This window comes from Rissa tridactyla, chromosome 1 (genome assembly GCF_028500815.1).
Source record: "Rissa tridactyla isolate bRisTri1 chromosome 1, bRisTri1.patW.cur.20221130, whole genome shotgun sequence".
In the NCBI taxonomy this organism is placed as follows: domain Eukaryota; kingdom Metazoa; phylum Chordata; class Aves; order Charadriiformes; family Laridae; genus Rissa; species Rissa tridactyla.
The window spans coordinates 67,163,483-67,169,710 of NC_071466.1; positions in this window are offsets into that span (position 1 = coordinate 67,163,483).

Here is a 6,228-nt window from a genome sequence, read left to right on the forward strand (position 1 = left end):
TATGAAGAAAGGCTGAGGGACTTGGGTCTCTTCAGTCTGGAAAAAAGACAACTGAGGGGGGATCTTATAAACACTTATAAATACTTATAAGGGTGGGTGTCAGGAGGATGGGGCCAGGCTCTTTTCAGTGGTGCCCGGCAACAGGACAAGAGGTAACGGGCACAAACTTGAGCATAGGAAGTTCTATCTCAACATGAGGAGGAACTTCTTTACTCTGAGGGGGGCAGAGCACTGGCACAGGCTGCCCAGGGAGGTGGTGGAGTCTCCGTCTCTGGAGACATTCAAAACCCACCTGGACACGTTCCTGTGCAACCTGCTGTAGGTGGCCCTGCTCTGGCAGGGGGGTTGGACTAGATGATCTCCAGAGGTCCCTTCCAACCCAACCATTCTGTGATTCTGTGCAGAGGGATGGGGCTTTAGCTGCACGTGAGGAATGGAAAGAGGGCTAAAGGAACTGGAGGTCAAGGACTTCCTCAGCGTTGAGACTGGAACAATCTGTCCAGCCTCTGGTTGCTCTAGGACCCACCAGAGGCATAAGATGAAAGACGGGAGGGCAAAGCAATCTGCTAGTACATGTACTCTGTCCCTCCTGCAAATAAACACAGGGCTGAAGAGACCGTTTGGATGCCTTCCACATGTGCAATACTAAATATTCAAAAAGTGAAACGTGGGGGAAAATGCACATAAATTCATTACAACAGGGGCTGACCTAAACTGCCCACATGACAATGAGGTCCAGGCAGCGAGGAGATGCGGGGACCTCACTCAGCATAGCAAAGAGATACAGGGTTGGACTCTGGCACACGTGTAAATGCAGCCAGTTGAGTTAGCAGCTTGCTGAACAGGCAAGAATATTTCTCTGATGCTTTACTACAGCCACCTGTCAGAGGATGGGTAGAGCAGCCAGTAACCCACGGAGTTCCCCAAGGAGCTTTCTTCTGCCTTTGTCTGTTTAATCACGGCAGCGAGAAAAGATGATTCAGCCTTTCACGAGAGCCGTACAAGGGTTACGGAAGGGAGAGCCAGACCTCCTCAGGCAGCGGGCATGTGGTCTCCGTGGCTTGCAGCGGGGAACGAGGTGCCGCGGTGTGTTTGCCGCTGCTGGCAGGTCGCTGAGCCTGCAGGCTCCCTCCTCTGGCTCGGCGCCCGGCAGAGCGACTTCAGCCCCTGTAACGGAGAGCCGTTACCGATTCCCGATGGCCGCGGGAAGTAGGTGTTCCACCTGCTCTCATTTTGGACGTTAAAAGAGAAAGCACATTTCTGTCTTCTGCCTCCTCAGCTAATTGCAGTACATTTCTCCCTGGGTTTGGCTTTTACATGCACCCCAACTGACACCTGCTGTTTTTATTTATTGAGTCCGTATTTGATGAGATTCTGCCTTTTTCTTTTTTTCCCTTCCCCCCGGCCCATTTCACTGTAGTTGCAGTTCATTCAGTAGCTCCCTAATGCAATAGCTCTGTTCTGGGATCTGGCACAGTGCTTGGTCTGTCTCTTTGCCGATGCAATACTCTTCCTTTCCTTACAAAGGCTTGTTTTCCTAACATCCGAATTGTGCGGTGGGGCCCATATGTTCCCATAGTCCACGCGCTCTAAAGCGTAGCAAATTGCTATTTTGAAAAAGCACTCTGTAGTCCCCTGCGCAAGCCAAAGCGCGCGCCTTGGCGCGATGCCATTCCCATTTACAGCACAAAGCAGTCCCAGGGAGAAGGTTCTCAAGCGGGCGCTGGAGCTGGTGTGCGCAGTGGAAACGGGGGTGCAACCGGAGACCGACTCAACCAGTTCGCTCGACGTGTAGTACGCTGCAAGACAAAAAGCTCCCGCATTCTAAATGCTACACAAGGCACATGCTGAGCTCCCCTTCCCGCGATGTGCAATGATTAAAGTCCTTCAGAGATTCCTAAGTACACCGAAACCCACCTCTAACCGCTTGGAGCCGGCAAGGCGGTGTGTGGGAGTACACAGACCTTTCTGCTCAAGCGAAGTGTTTGCTGGGGCCTCATTAAATGCCTTCCCTACTTTGCTTTTGTCCTTTCCCATTTTTATGCTGTGTCAAACATCTGTTCTCGCAGCCCTCTCCCAACTGCCTCCCCTCGCCATTGGAGGAGGCACTTTGATTTCACCGTACCAGCACAGCTCCCTGAAAGCCTCGGTAGTGGAAATTATGGGAGTGACTGGAGCTTGCTTCTGAACCTGCTACAAAAAACCCACCTTCCCTCCCCAGCCCATGCCTGGCTTCTGCGCCTGAGCAGGCGAACCTGTCAGCAGCCCCAGGAAGGTCTGGGGAACACCTCCTGTTTGCCACAGGCGCCTGAGAAGAAGCGGCTGTGCTGCATCTTGCTGAGAAGAGCCACGTGGCTCTGCTCGCCTTTGGGCCCAGGCATGGTGACGGGACAGAGGGACAAAGTAGCTGCTGAAATGGTTCTTCCAAAGACTTAGCTGGTTGTCCTCTCTTTTGGTCCTGTTTGATCCAGTTACACAGAATCACAGAATCACAGAATCACAGAATGGTAGGGGTTGGAAGGGACCTCTGGAGATACCTTGTTCAATCCCATTCTAAAGCAGGTTCATCTACAGCAGGTTACACAGGAACACGTCCAGGCGGGTTTTGAATGTCTCCAGAGACACAGACTCCACCACCTCTCTGGGCAGCCTGTTCCAGTGCTCTGACACCCTTAAAGGAAAGAAGTTCCTCCTCATGTTGAGATGGAACTTCCTATGTTCAAGTTTGTGCCCGTTACCTCTTGTCCTGTTGCCGGGCACCACTGAAAAGAGCCTGGCCCCATCCTCCTGACACCCACCCTTATAAGTATTTATAAGCGTTGATAAGATCCTGCCAGTCGTCTTTTTTCCAGACTGAAGAGACCCAAGTCCCTCAGCCTTTCCTCATAAGAGAGGTGTTCCAGTCTCCTAATCATCTTTGCTGCACCCTCTCCAGCAGTTCCCTGTCCTTGAACTGGGGAGCCCAGAACTGGACACAGTACTCCAGTTAAGTTAACTCCACAGTTAACTCCAGTTAACATTTTTTCGGGTGGGGAGTTGGAGGTAGAATCTGTAGCTCTCTCCAGTCTTTGTGTGGGGCTCAGGGTCCCACAAAGAAGTGAAGGTCCAGCCCTCACTGGGACTGAGACCTCCTTCTCATCAGCTGGCCTCCTGTGAGCCCTGTGCCCCCGGTATGGTTTGTTTCCCAGCAGACTTGGAATAATGAGATTATCAGATTTAGGTTTTCTCCCTCTCTTTGCCGGTGGCTCTTCCCCTGCAGTTTTAGGGTATTGCCCACGCTCTGCACACCCTCACAGAGCAGAAGAACAGAGAGTCTGGAGGAGGGTGAGAGCAGAGCTGGACGCCGGGCTGCAGGCAAGAAATAGTGTAACGATGGATGGGGAACCCTACACATTTGTGTTGAGTGGGAAGTCGGAAGGGGGGTCTGACGATGAGACCTGAGGTAAGGTAAAGGAAGGAGATTTTGAGCCTGACATACTAGAGGAGCAGGATGTGGAGAAAGCATGTTGGAGCTGTTGCTGTTCTCTGTAGCTTTTGGTCCCGAGTACCTAAGTCTTGGGTTATATTCTTACTTTATTAGTGTTATCACTGCTGTTGTCGTTATTATTATCATTCCTGGAAGCCCTATTGCTAGGCTAGAATTCCACTGTGCTAGATGTCATCTAAACACACAACTTAAAAAAAAATATCAGTTTTTGTCTCAAAGTATACATAAACCACAACTAGGACAGGAGATGACTGGTGGATACAGGCAGGCAGTGCAAGAAATCAGGGGGGCAATGCTGGTCAACATGACAGGTTTTAGTATCAACCCCTTAGTGGTCCAAAAACAGGGAAAGGTGGGGGGTTTTAGGTTTTAAAGGCAGTTTCTCAAGGGAATATCTGAAGAAGCACAGTGGGGCACCTTAGTAGACATGAAAGGAGAGTTTCCCCAAGCATGGGAGCTTGCACAAGAAAAGAATTCAGAGGTTTGCTTAAAAATTCACTGAGTGAGTGACAGAGCTGGCAGGACAGCCCTCACAGAGTCAGCAAGTTCAGACTGTACTGAGTGATGGGCGGTAAGGGCTGGAAATAAATGAAAGGCCTTGAAAGTGGAAATTGCTTGTATTGGACATGTAGTGAAGGAGCCCAAGGAGAAGACAAGGAAAGGGATGATACAATCAAACTGATAGTATCAGTTAGCCTGGAGTTTTAGCCTGGAGAGGAGAAGACTGAGAGGGGACCTCATCAATGCTTATAAATATCTAAAGGACAGGTGTCAAGAAGATGGGGCCAGACTCTTCCCTGTGGTGCCCGGTGACAGCCCAAGGGGCAGCAGACACAAGCTGTAACATAGGAAGTTCCATCTCAACATGAGGAGGAACTTCTTTACTTTGAGGGCGGCAGAGCGCTGGAACAGGCTGCCCAGAGAGGTGGTGGAGTCTGTGTCTCTGGAGACATTGAAAACCCGCCTGGACGCGTTCCTGTGCAACCTGCTCTAGGTGACCCTGTTTTGGCAGGGGGGTTGGACTAGATGATCTCTGAAGGTCCCTTCCAACCCCTACCATTCTGTGATTCTGTGATTTTGTGATAGGGTAGGAAATGGTCTTTCAGCAGCAATTCATATGGAGCACAGCCAGGTTAGGTTTCATCCTAGGTTTCACCACCATCGTAGATACTGAAGTTAGTGAAAAATAGCTAAATAATGAGGAGATGAGAGAACCTTTTTAGTTACGTGGATTGGTAGGAGAGAGCAGGGGTGTTTCCACGGGAGTGCCAGCAAGTCTAACACTTGGTGTGGACAGGAGAGGCCGAGGGGAGAGGAGAGCTGAAGAAGCCAGGCAGGCTGTGTGTGGACACCCAAGAGGCATGCAGCACACCTCAGCGTCTAGTTCACAAGTTTTGCTGGTCTGACCTGTAGGCCCAGCTCTCACCCTTACAGGAGCATGCCCTCCATGTGGTACGGATGGTGGGTGTCAAAGCAGATGCTGCGATGCTGGAAGGCAACGCCTGGAGAAAGTTCAGATAGCAGCAAATGTCCAACTGTGTAAGACACTGAGTATCTTCTCACAGCTTGCAGGGGGCTGGAGGGTTGGACGCATGCATGAACGAAGATCTGGGGATGGAGGAGGGCACCTAAGTGAAGCCCTGTCTGTCTTGATGCCCCCCAAGCCAGGGCAGGGCACCTCCATCACGAGGGCTAGGCCAGGCATAGGGACACCGGCTTCCCATTACTTTTTCCAGGTGACATTTGCCTGGGCCCCGAGGGCACTGAGGACCTTCCTGCCCTGACCTCCTCATAAAATTCAGACTCGCTGTATATTGTATATGTAATTTGCATATCTTTCAGGGACTTTAATGGTGCACCAGACGTAGTGGCAGATCACTTGGAAGTTTAGTGACCTTCTGATACCCATCAGTCCCCCATGGACCTCTGCTCCTGGCCATCAAGAACTAGCATTTGAAGTTCCTTGAGCCCCTGTTGTGCTTAGATTGGGCACATTTATTTGATGCTTCATCAAGAGGGAAACCCAACACCTGTATCAGGTAAAATGGGCACCGTGTGTCGTTTGTGCCGGGACCTTGGCCTTTAGAAAGCAAATGGCAGTGAAATATGTAACTCTGCTCTAAATTCTGGAGAGGTTTTATCTTGCTGGTCATAGCAGACTTTGGTCTTTGCATTTGCCTTTTTTTTCCCCCTGTTACTCCTTCTGCTGCTCCCAGAAATAATACACCTGAAGGTACAGGTTTGAGAGCACGCGCATAAATTGGTGTCAAGCCTTGTCCTGGAATGCCATTAAATTAAATACCATTTTTGAGAGCATTTATCTTCATTCAAAAGTAGTTTTGCTCTATGCAGATTTCAGCCTTTGTAATTTTAAGTGGTTTTCCTGTCAGAACCAGGGTAATGGTCTAATATGTCTGAATTTACCCAGTGCCTGGATAAATTTATCCAGTGCCTGGATAAATTGCTCAAATTCAGTACAAATGAATTTTGAGTCCAGCATCTGAATTTCCATAGCTTGGGAGCACATCTGTACTGAAATACTTCAATGCTTTGCATAGTAAAGCAGTAAAGTCTCTGCAGGAGACATAGGACAGCTATAGGACAGCTCAGTTTATTCATAATAATTTAAAAACTCACTAAGAGTGATAAAAATTATTGGTGCCATTCATGGCAAAGAGGTTACTACTTTATGCTTAGGCTGAGTATTTTCATCACCTCATTTTTCTGCTTGGCCTGCGTTC